Below are 12997 nucleotides of genomic sequence, written 5' to 3'. Positions count from 1 at the left end.
CCCTCGCCGGCCCTGCCTCCCCGAGCGCCGCGGCTGCCGCCTCTGCCGGCCCCTCCCCCCACCCCGGCCCGGCGAGACGCGAAGGGGGGGGAAGGGGGCGGCTGCCCCCTCCCCATTCACATCCTCGCGGCGGTCCCCTCCCCCCGCCTCTCCGTGCGCAAGGCATGCTGGGACTTGAAGTCCAGCTGGCCCTGCGCCGCTAGGGGTGCCCCGTCTTTAGGACCACTTCTCCCAGAAGGCAGCGCGCTCGCGCCGGAGGGGTTGTGGGTATTGTAGTTCAGCTAGGGTTCAGGGGGTCCACCGCACAGGCGGGGGTTTGGGAGGATGGGAAATCTCCATTCCCAGAAGGCCGGGCTCCTGGTAGCTGGGACAGTGGCTGTGGGCTCCGCGGACCCAAGTTGAATACCTAGAGCCCCAGGGAGCTGCAAACCAGCTCAGGCTGCCTCTCAGACGGGGAGGTAGCCAGCTGCAGCAGAGCCTGGCTGGAGGGAATCTCCAGCCCGCGAACCGCGCCCTGGGTACCATTCCTGCTCCACGCTTGCACAGAACCATGTCCTGAGGTCAGCTTGGCATCATGCCCGGGCTCTGCGAGCAAACTGGAGCTGCGGTGGGGCAGCTGCGCCCTGGCCTGGAGGAGAAAGAGCACCAGGAGGTGTGTGAGCGTGAGGTTTTCCCCACCTGGAAAAGTGGGGGGGAGGGGGGCGGGCTTCGTGTCTGTGGTGTGAACATGCAATAAAATATTCTGGGCACCCCCGCCCCTTACCTGGTCCAGCAGGCTGGAGAGTAAAGCCTTCTGTTCAGACTTGAAGTCAGAACAAGCTCCACCCTGTAGCCTATGCAGGAATCTGTTGTCTGTAGGTAAACGAACCTTTGTGTCCATGCTAACAACCCAGGAGCCAGGTGAAGAGTTTAGCACTGGCACCTAGCATTTGCAACTCCACGGTGGTGCATTCTTTAGAAATCTAAAGAAATGATTAAGCACCAGCCTTTGCCCTCCTCTACACATCAGTGTTCATTTAGGATGAAATAATTTAGGAAATCAAAATATTTAAGTCTCTTTTTAAAAAAGATTTCTTTATTTATACATACAAGAACTGGGGTACGGCCAAAGGTGCAGGAGTTGAGAGGATTCACCAGAGACAGAGTGGGGAACAGAACAGGCAGATTGACTGAAATACACTGCCTGTGAGACAGGAGAGGTCTGCTGAGCCATGTGGGTCAGCTCCCTGGCTGGGGATTCAAATCCTCACTGTGATTATCTAATAAACTCTTTGTCTAACTATCATTGAGACTTACCTTTCTGTCAACAGTGGGTTTCCTAGGGTGCTCACCCACTAGGGCACCTTCTCATTCCAATCTTACTTTTTCTGTTAGATTCCTTAGCACCTTATAGTTTAGGGTGAATTCCACACATGGGGACTATCTTTTCTTGACTTTTCTTAGCATCTTTCCCCAACTTTCCCCAAACCTAGTTCAAATTCTTTATTAAGCTCCAGATTGACCACTAGCTCACCCTCCAACCTTCATCCCCTCTGGTAGAGGGGAACCCTGTAGGTGAGTGATTCTCCAACTTGGGTTTGCAATCGTAGTCTCCTGGAGAGCTTATTCAAATGCAGATGACTGGCTCCTGTCCTCCTATTTTTTGATTGGGACTGAGACTGCATTTCTTGTAAGTTCCCAGGTGATACAAATGCTGCTGATCTGGGGAATCACTTTGAGAACCATTGCAACAGGGTGGTCCCCAGGAAAGGGGGAGGTTCCCTGCCCCACCCAAGGGAGGGTGGAGCTGAGCAGCAAGAGAAGAAGCTGCAGGAAGAGACGGAGGAAGGAAGCAGGATGGAGTAAGGAGACTTGGAGGAGGCGCATGGAGCCTAGAGACACGTGAAGAAACTGCGCTTGTCTTTTGGTCGTGGACGGGGTGACACAGATGTGGGTGAGACCCGTGGGGAGGTGACAATGGCAGCTTTTATCTTGATGTTGATTTTGCTCTTTTCCTTCCGGGCTTGTCCGGTTGTTTGTGACCCTTTTCTGTGGGTCCCCACTGGAAGATGCTTTAGACTTGTGGCAGGCTTTGGGGCCTTGTTCTGGGCCAATCCCATATGGATGGACTTTTACCCACGAGGGGATGGGTAACTTTGGGTGCTTCATTTAGAAACTAGACTTTTTGCCTTACCTGTGTTGTTTCCTAGTTTACTTAAAGTTCCTTCCCATTAAAGTCTCCTATGTTTTGTGTTGATGCGGCGGATGGCAGAACCCATTTAGAATAGGCAGGTTTGCGGGGTTTGGGCTGCCCCTCTCCCTGTCCTATAACAGATTTGGCGACCACGAAGATTTAGGACAGAGCCATCCGTGGTTAGTCAGCCCCATGGGGAAATTGGGCTTCCCTATGGCACTGGCTACCATAAGCGCAAATGTGATTTTTGGTTTCTCCGGTGTGTTTGTTTCATATGACTGTTAGTGTTTGTCAGCTAGGTTTCTGTCATTGTCCTTCAGGAATAGGCTGGCTGTGGAATAATAACAGCCTCTGAAGAGCCAGACTGTAGAAGGCAGGATCCCAGCCTACTTTAGCACTTTTTAATTGTAACAAACACATCAGTTCATTCAGTAAAGGGAAAATAACACATGGGCCATCTGACTGAAAGGTATTCAGATCTTATTCCTTGATGTTCCTTCTAAAGTCGGAAGGTTTTCTGTTGCCAAGGCCTGGGGGGTGGGGTGGGGGAGGTAGGGGGAGGAAGGATGGTTGGGCAGCTTGCAGAGGTGTACTGGGTGCTACCTCCTAGGCACACGGATGTAAACCAGGGTTTGGATCTAAATCCCCAAGGACAGGGTCATCTCCCTAGAAACTGCTGCCTGTCCCTGGATAGTCTATGAACTAAAACAGACAGGGGCAGTGAGAAGTGGAGAGGTGGGTTCCTGATTTGTCAGGTAACTGAGTGACTCATACTTACCCAGGGGGAACTGTCCTGCTGTTCTGGAGGAGAAACTTGATGACGATCACCCTCAGGTTGTGCCTTTTCCAGTTATAAGGTAACAAGATTTTGTGCTTGACCAGACTCTAGCCAGGCACCTCTGAACCCCTTCTCCCGTAGGCCTCGATCTTGGCCTGTCAGAGCTACAATTTCAATGCAAATTCATCTGCCTCTTCCTCTCACATAAAAAAGTGTTAAACACAGTTACACAGTTTCTAACAGCTCAAGGCTACATCCCTAGCATGACCCTAAACCCCTTTGAGATACCTGCATGAGAAAGCTCAAGGCTGCCTAAAGAATTTGCTATTTGTTCTAGCCAGCGCTTGAGTCCCAGGGAAAGGAAACATCCCTCACAGGAAGGAGGTAAAAGAGCCTTTTTGAGTGTACATCCATTTCACAGATCTGGTAGCAGATTGATCAGGGAGAGGAATTAAGATGCCTTTCGTGGGCAGGATGAAGAATTAGTCTCTCTCTCAGCTCCTACAGGAACCCCCATCATCACTATCACTAGCAGCCTAGTAGATGGCTCGACTGGGTTACTTACTTCCACTTGCTGGTTTTGCTTTGTGGTTCTTTTGACCCATCGAAATTCTACCTGAGTGTTCAAAACCTACCTTGAGATTTCCTCCTTCAGGTTCTCCCAACTACCCCACCACATATGAACCTCACCCCTTGTGGGACACTTGTATTTGCATTGTTCGTTTAAAAGCCTGGCTTTGGCAGCTACTCAGTCAACCAAGGCAGGCACACACTGTTACTGAACACTGCATTTTGGGTTAGCAAGATGAAAAAGGCCCATTTATCTGCAAGAGAGCTGAACTAGTTAGGGGATGTTTGTTGTTCTAAAGGACCTTCCTTATATGACAAGTGTGATACAAAGAGTTGAGGATAATTCTTCGGACTCTAGTGTGGGTGGAGGTGGTTATGGCTTTATTTATTTTTTTTAAAGATTTATTTATTTATGTGTACAAGAACTGGGGTGTAGCCAGAGGTGTGGGAGTTGAGAGGATTCACCAGAGAGGGTAGGGAGCAGAACAAGCAGATCTACTGAAATACACTGATGAGGGGAGCAGTGGGCCAGGCAGGAGAGGTTTGCTGTGCTATATGGGTTGCTCCCTGGCCAGCTTGGGGATAGAACTCATGCTGCAGTGGCTGGTAATAGCTTGATAGCACTGTCTTTAAACCTCTGCGCCACCAGGGAGGCCCTGGTTATAGCTTTAAAGAAACTTTGTGGAGAGAGGGCCTCCCCGGTGGCGCAAGGGTTGGGCGCTGGGTTGCGAAGCTGCCCACAGCCTCTGCTGTGCTGGTTCGATTCCCCGCTGCTCCCCGGCCACTGGAGGAGGATCCCACATGGCGCGCAGACCTCTCCTGCCGCCCGCTGCTCCCCTCAGCAGTGTACTTCGTCAGTCTGCCTGTTCTGTTCCCCGCTCTGGCTCTGGTGAATTCTCTCACCCTCCCGTACTTCTGACTGTACCCAGTGCTTGTATAAATAAATAAATAAAATCTTTAAAAAAAAAAAAAAAAAGAAACTTTGTGGAGAGAACACTATTCAACCTTCTTGAAGTGTTCCTCACCAACTCTGATTATATTTGTGTTTATGTCTGGGGGTTCAGTTGAAGGTACTCCAACAGAATAAAATAAAATAAATAAAAGCCTGACTTTGCTGATGAACTATCCAGGGCAAGAGTGGCAGTGAAATAGGCAGCTGGATATGACTGATGGCAACTGGAAGCACAAGGCTTTGGAGGCAGACAGCTCCTAAGTAGAAAGGTGCAAAGAGGAGGGACCCCTCCCTCCTTCCCATTTTTGGGGACAGAAACTTAAATTCAGAGCAGTCTGGCACTCCCACACTTAATGGTTTGGTGACCCGGAGCAAATTACATAACTCTTTCATCTATAAAATAATATAAGCCTTTCCTTATAGAGTTGTTATGAAGATTACATGGAAAAAAATCACTGTGATCTTGGATAGGAAAACTATTAAAAAGAAATCATGTTAATGTATAAATGTAATGTGAGCCCCGTATATATACCAGCAGGTTTTTTTGGAGAGGGAGAGAGGAGTAGTGAAAATCATTTAAAACAGTGATTTGGAAAAAATAACTAGCAAGGCTAGTCAGGAAATATTTGCAAAACTAACAGTAGTAAAGGGCGTTAGCCCTCTCAGATATTAAATGTTATATGGCTACATTGAGGGCCTACCTGGTGGCCTAGGGATTAAGTCTCAGCACTTCCACTGTGAAGGCCCACCAGGAAGGCTTGAGTTCCATCCCAGGCCAGGGGGCTACCCACATTGCTCAGCAGACCTCTCCTCTCTCCCCCACTGTTCCCCTCAGCAGGGTATTTCAGTTGATCCACCTTTTCTGCTCCCCACTCTGTCTCTGGTGAATCTTCTTACCCCCTACACCTCTGGCTTATACCCAGTTCTATGCAAAAATAAATAAAATCTTTTTTTGAGGGCCTCCCTGGTGGTGCAAGGGGTTAAGCACCGCACTATGAAGCAATCCACAGCCTCTGCAGCACAAGTTCGATCCCCGGCTGGCCAGGGAGCAACCCACATGGCACAGCAGACCTCTCCTGTCTCGTCCACTGCTCCCCTCAGCAGTGTCCTTCAGTCAATCTGCCTGTTCTGTTCCCCACTCTGTCTCTGGTGAATCCTCTCACCCCCCACATCTCTGGCCCATACCTCAGCTCTTGTATGCATAAATAAATCTTTAAAAAAAAAGATACATTAAAACAGTGTGATAAGTTACTAGAATATGCCTGAAAACTTAGAAATAAATACACTTGGAAAGTTGGCGTATGGTGAATATAAATAAATGTGTGTGTGTGTGTGTGTGTGTGTGTGTGTGTGGTGGGGGGGTGGGGAAGATGAATTATCCTATAAATGGTGCAGAGACCATTGGAGAACCATCTGCTAAAAAACTACGTCAACTTGGTAATCAGTATCACAAAAATGAAGAGAGCTAGTTTCATATGAAGATAAACAGGTAATTGATACTTCATCAAAGTATGATACTCTAACAGGAGTGTTGGAAAGAATATCACCCCGTCTGACCACTACTGATATATAGAAAATACAGGGATCAGAGGATTGTGTTATTCAAAACCATGGGGATGCATCCAACAAAATTCAGGGAGAACGTCTAAAGGACAGATGACCCAGTTTCAATGAATGCATTGCAAAGACATGTGTCTGAAAGACATGCAGGAGACTCTGTAAACTGTATCAACCATACCAACTACCATGGGTGAATTTCAATGGAACCCTATTCAGACAAACTGAAGGCAAAATTGTATGAGAATAGGGGCATTTTAACACTGACTATTGTATATTAAGTAATTATTATTGGTATTGTGTGCCAAGGATGTTGTGGTTAGGTTTTAAGTCATTATACTAAAATTGTATTTGTGGAAATGATAAGATGTCTGGGGTTTGCTGCAAATGAATCCAAGTTTGAGATGGAAGCAGAAACACAAAAATGCTAGCTATACTAGCCAGTGAGGAAAGTGAGGGTGATGGTTACTTGAGGTTCATGCTGACATTTTTCTACTCTTGCATATATTTAAAGTTTATTCTTTAAATTTTTTTATTTTTAAAGATTTATTTATTTATACAAGAACCAGGGTATAGGCCAGACGCACGGGAGGGTGAGAGGATTCACCAGAGACAGAGTGGGGAACAGAACAGGCAGACTGATGAAACACACTGCTGAGGGGAGCAGCAGGTGAGACATGAGAGGTCTGCTTCACCATGTGGGTCCCTCCCCAGCCAGCCGGGATTGAACTCATGTCCACAGCAGAGGCTGATGGACTCATGTCCACAGCAGAGGTGATGTGGGGGGGCAGTGAGAGGATTCACTAGAGACAGAGCGGGGAACAGAACAGGCAGACTGACTAAAATACCCTGCTGAAGGGAGCAGCAGGCGAGACAGGAGAGGTCTGCTGCCCCATGTGGGTTGCTCCCTGGCTGGGGCTGGCAATCGTGCTGCAGTGGCCGCTGATAGCATCATAGTGCTCTCTTTCCCCCTTGTGCCACAGGGAGGTCCATCTTGACCATTTTTAAATGTGCAGGGCAGCAACGTTAAGTCTATTCACATTGTGGGGCTACCATCACCACTACACCTCCACAGAACTTTTCTTATCTTGCAAAACTGAAATTCTGTCCATGTTAAACACTAACTCCCCATTCTTAAGAACCCCAACCTGGCCCAGCAACCTCCACTGTGCTTTCTGCCTTTATGGACTCTGTTACTAAACCATATAAATATGAGGACAGTATTTGCCCTTTTTGCCTCTGGCTTATTTCACTTAGCATAATGTCCTTGTGTCCATCTATGTGGTAGCATGTGTCAGGATTTCCTTCCTTTGTTAGGCGGAATAATATTCCATTGTGTGCACATACCCCGCTGCATCCATTTATTAGCCCATGAACTCTTGGCTTGCTTCCCTCCTTTGGCTATTGTGAGTAATGGTGCTATAAACATGGGTGTACAACAAATATGTCACCACTTTCTATACTTTCAGGTATAAGCCCAGAAATGGAATTGCTGGGTCATATGGGAACTCTAGTTTTAATTTTTTGAGGACCAACCCTCCTGTTTCCTGTAGCAGCTGTACCATTTTTCCTTTTTTTTTTTTTAAAGATTTATTTATGCATACAAGAACTGGGGTATAGGCCAGAGGTGCGGGGTGGGGGTGTGTGTGAGAGGATTCACCAGAGACAGAGCGGGGAGCAGGACAGGCAGATGTACTGAAATACACTACTGAGGGGAGCAGCGGGCAAGATAGGAGAGGCCTGCTGTGCCATGGGGTTAGCTCCCTGGCCTCCAGCAGGGGCTGGGGATCCAGATTGAACTCAAGCTAGGGATAGATTGATAGCACTATGTCTTTAACCCTTGAGCCAACAGGGAGGCCCCTTTTCATTCCCACCAAATAGGGCACAAAGTTTCCAATTTCTCCACACCTTCTCCAACACTTCTTTTCTCACAGCTTCACTCTTCATAAAAGAAATACAAATTAAGGGTCTCCCTGATGGTGCAAGGGGTTAAGACACAACCTATGAAGCTGTCCGCAGCCTCTGCAGCATGAGTTTGATCCCCCCGGCCGGCCAGGGAGAAACCCACATGGCGCAGCAGACCTCTCCTGACTTGCCCACTGCTCCCCTCATCAGTGTACTTTGGTCAGTCTGCCTGTTCTGTTCCCCACTCTGTCTCTGGTGAATCCTCTCACCCCCCACACCTCTGGCCTATACCCCAGCTCTTGTATGCATAAATAAATAAATCTTTAAAAATAAATACAAATTAAAACAAAATTGAGATATCATTTTTCTTTCTATTTTTTAAAGATTTATTTATTTATGCATACAAGAGCTGGGGTATATGCCAGAGTTGTGGGGAGTGAGAAGATTCACCAGACACAGAGTAAGGAACAGAACAGGCAGATTGACTGAAATACACTGCTGAGGGGAGCAGCGGGCGAGGCAGGAGAGGTCTGCTGTGCCATTTGGGCATCTCCCTGGCCGGCCGGGAATCGAACCTGCGCTGCACAGGCTGTGGCCAGCTTCACAGAGCTGCGCTCAACTGCCTGCGCCACCAGGGGAGGCCCTAGATTTTATTAATTTTTGTGTAGAAGAACTGGGGTGCAGACCAACAGTATGGGGAGGTAAGAGGATTCACCAGAGACAGAGTGGGGAGCAGAACAGGCAGATCTACGGAAATACACTGCTGAGGGGAGCAGCAGGTGAGACAGGAGAGGTCTGCTGCACCATGTGCAGGCCCATGGAGGTGACAGCACCTAGAGTTAACTCCTAGGTCACCAGGGAGGTCCACAATTTTACTTGTAAGAAAGTATCCTTACAAGGATACTTTATTTCGGGGCCTCCTTAGTGGTGCAGGTGGTTGAGCTCAGTCTGTGAAGCTGTCTGCAGCCTCTGCAGTGCTGGTTCAATCCCCACCGGCTGTGGAGATACCCACATGGTGGGGCAGACCTCTCCTGTCTTACTTGCTGCTCCCCTCAGCAGTGTTACCTTGGTTCTTGTATAAACAAAAAAATCTTAAAAAAAAAAAAAGTATCCTATTTGCACAAATTCAAAAGTTACATATAGAGATGGATACTTGTTACCGCACTGTAAAGCAAAGATTAAAAATGAGTTAGGGGCCTCCCTGGTGGTGCAAGGGGTTATGTCTCCGTGCTATCAAGCTAGCACCTGTCACTGCAGCATGAGTTTGATCCCCGGCTTGGGAGATGATCCACGTGGCACAGCAGACCTCTCCTGTCTTGCCCGCTGCTCCCCTCAGCAGTGTATTTCAGTGGATTTGCCTGTTCTGTTCTCCACTCTCTCTGGTCAATCCTCTCTCCCCACCTCCCACCTCCATACCTCTGGCTTATACCCCAGTTCTTGTTTGCATAGATATTTTTTAAAAATCAAGCTTTTTAAATGATGCTTTCAATGCTCTCCATGGGGACCATTGTTTTGGTAGATAAACTGAGGCCCAGGTCAAAGAAGCAACTTCTCAAAAACCATACAAAAGGGCAGAAGAAAGGTGCTGATTACAGCAGATTAAATCCTCCCAACTGTGCCCTATCCCCCCAGGGTCTCTCATTTCTAGGGACCCACTTCCCACCAATATTTCAGGTACTGCATTAGCTCCTCTCCAAGGTGATGTTAACATCTTTCTTATTTTCTTCACCTAGTTTCCATCTCTTCAAAAGTCCTCCTGTAGGAAACATGGTTATGCCTCTGAGGGGGACCCCATTATGGGGATGGCACCCTTATTCTCCAGCTGATGTAAATAGTGGCTGCTAATGGCTCACATTTTCATCCTTCTCCAGAAAACTGTCCTTAGTCCATGTGAGCTGCTTTACCCAGAGATGCTTGGAAATTCTGCTTTTTTTTTTTTCCTTTAAGATATATTTATTTATGCATACAAGAGCTGGGTTGCAGGCCAGAGATGTGAGGGGTGAGAGGGTTCACCAAAGATAGAGTAGGGAGCAGAACAGACAGATGTACTGAAATACACTGCTGAGGGGATCGGCGGTCAAGTCAGGAGAGGTCTGCTGCGCCAGTGGGTAGCTCCCTGGCAGGGATGAAACTCGTGCTGCAGAGGCTTCAGATAGCTTCACAGTGCTGTGTCTTAACCCTTGCACTACTAGGGAGGCCCAGAAGTTCTGCTTTTTCCTCCCCATGGCCCTGAGCCCACAGATGACTAATGTGGGTACAAAACCCAGTTCTCTTCTGAGAGGGATAACCTTGTTATTACATCTTATCCTCCAGAGCTCCCTGCAGGATCAGACTTAGCTGAATCCACAAGCTTGGCTGCTTCCCCTGCCCTGCTTCACTCACCACCCTAATAAGTCATTTGCCCAAGAATCCCTGTCTCTGGCTCTACATCTATGGAGCCCAGCCTAAGTGGGTGGTCTTGGCTCCCAGAGGGATTTCTGGCTATGGGAAGCAGCCACACATCTCATGCAGGGTCCTGAAGGTTGCACTGCCTCTAAGAAATCTTCCAGAACTGGGATCTCACATTCTGGCAATGTTTGTTTGTTTAATAAGGAAGTTGGCTAGCTACTCCGTGCCAGATACAATGCTAAACCATTTATGTACATTAGCTATTGAATCCTCCTGTCAGCCTGATTAGGTAAATACTATTATATTCTTGGAGATGAAGAAACAGGCTCCAAGGGGTCAAGTGGCTTATGTACACAGTAAAGGAACTGGGGAGGATTTGTCTGTTTTCAAGCTCTTGTATTTAACTACTAGACTACTCTATATTATAACATCAGAACTATTTTTTTCTTCTTGGTTCTGTCTATCTAGGACACTGGGCCATGTACACAGCACAGACCTATGCATTTCTGTTTCTGTTGCTGACAGATTGCACCAAGGGCTTCACCTTATTTTAAATAACAAACAAAAAAACTTTCCTAAATGAAAAATAAATAAAGGAAAAATAAATTAATTTAAAAAACTTGCTAGAATATGTCTGCTCTAGAAGGTGGGGGAAGCCCTTTCCTTTGAGTCCTTGGGCTCAACACTGCCCTTGAGCCTTGCCAAAGCTGTAGCAGCAGGCATTCCTGTCTCTCACTCCACTGCAAAGTGGGGATTTGCATGGCTGAGAACAACAACAGTGGGAGGCAGCTCATCACTGTCTGGAAGGCCTCCTGGGTTCACAGAAATGGGGGTAGGAGGATGAGACCTGAGCTAAGGGAAGAGGTGGGGAATGACTCCAGTGGGAGAAGATGGAAGGAAGGAGAGAGATTTTGGGGTGGAGGCAGGATAATGGGAGCTGAGCAAGGAACATTTCATCAATCATTCAATAAATTATTATTTTTTTAAAGATTTATTTATGCATACAAGAACTGGGGTACATACGGCCAGAGGTGGTGGGGGTTGAGAGAATTCATCAGAGACAGAGTAGGGAACAGAACAGGCAGATCTAATGAAGTACACTGCTGAGGGGCGTAATGGGCTAGTTAGGAAAGGTCTGCTGCGCCATGTGGGTAGCTCTCTGGCTGACCAGGGATTGAACTTGTGCTACAGAGGCTGCGGACAGCTTCTAAGGTTGCGTCTTAACTCCTTGTTCCACCGGGGCCCCTTTTCCATAAATTATTATTTTTTTTAAAGATTTATTTATTTATTTATACAAGCACTGGGTACAGTCAGAAGCACAGGAGGGTGAGAGAATTCACCAGAGCCAGAGCGGGGAGCAGAGCAGGCAGAAGGACCGAAGTACACTGCTGAGGGGAGCAGCGGGCGGCAGGAGAGGTCTGTGCGCCATGTGGGACCCTCCTCTGGTGGCGGGGGAGCAGCTGGGGTGGCCGGGGAGCAGCTGGGGATCGAACCGGCGCTGCAGAGGCTGCATGCAGCTTCGCAACCCAGCGCTCAACCGCTGCGCCACCAGGGAGGCCCTCCATAAATTATTTTAACCACTATTCTAGTGACAGTGCGGATGCAACTGTCAACAAATCAAAGATCCTGGCTTAATAGGGCAACATTAAACAAAAATAATCATAATGATGGTTAATATTTTTGAGATGGAGTCAAGCATTTATTTTAACCTCATGACAGCAGTCATTTGATACTATTAACACATTGCACAGATGGAGACAAGAGACATAGTAGCCAGGTGATTACACAGAGTTGCAACAGGGTTCACCATCTCCTTTGAACCGATGACTAGGCCTCTCAGGCTCCCTATTAACGAAGTAGGTTTGGGTACATTCTTACAAGAAAAAAATCAAACAATACAGATAAAATACAATTTTTCCTTGTCTAGCCCCATCCCAGGTGGTCTCTGCCCCATGGTGTGCTCCCTTCCAGTTCTGGTCTTCCCCACAAGCATCATTTTGACACTGTGGTTTCCCATAGTGTTCTAGAACTTGCCTTTTCCCCCTAACAAAATGGCATGAACATTTCTGCCTATTGTACATGCAGATCTATCCCGCATAATATTCCACTGCATTAGTTAATTTTTCCAGTACCGTAGAGACACAATATATTTCCAGTTTTCCGGTATTATAAACAGTGCTTCCATTCACAACTTTCCCTAAGGCTCTGCAGATCCTTCTCCCAAAGCAGAACAGGAAAGTTTCTTTCAGAAGGACCCACGTGATGAAACCAGCGGGAAGCACTGCCAAATGCTAAACCCAAGGTAGCCACTTAAGTTCGGAAAATATTTGTAATTTCCCCCTTCCTTCGTATGGATGTATTTTCTCCGAGAACAGCAGCAACCACAACCCCGGGTCAGGGGGTTAAAAACAAACAAACCCCCCCACACACATAACCCAAGACCTGGAACCCCCAGTCCTAGAAAACAAGCCGGCGTCTTTAAGACGTGTTAATTCTGGGAGTTGTAGTTCGAGTAGCAGCTGTAGTTTCTCCAGCGGAGCCGCCTTCGCGCGTCACCTCCCTTGGTAATCTAAAGGTTCCTTCCTCCTTAGAAAAGCGCCGTTCTGTGCACATCCGCTTGAAGGGGTTATAGCCCGGACCCACTCTTTTGAGGGGACGCCTCTGAGGCGGGCGC

The sequence above is a fragment of the Talpa occidentalis genome, unplaced genomic scaffold, assembly GCF_014898055.3.
Source record: "Talpa occidentalis isolate TD23 unplaced genomic scaffold, MPIMG_talOcc4v2.1 talOcc4.17, whole genome shotgun sequence".
Taxonomy (NCBI): domain Eukaryota; kingdom Metazoa; phylum Chordata; class Mammalia; order Eulipotyphla; family Talpidae; genus Talpa; species Talpa occidentalis.
Note: the sequence above shows the minus strand (reverse complement) of the source record.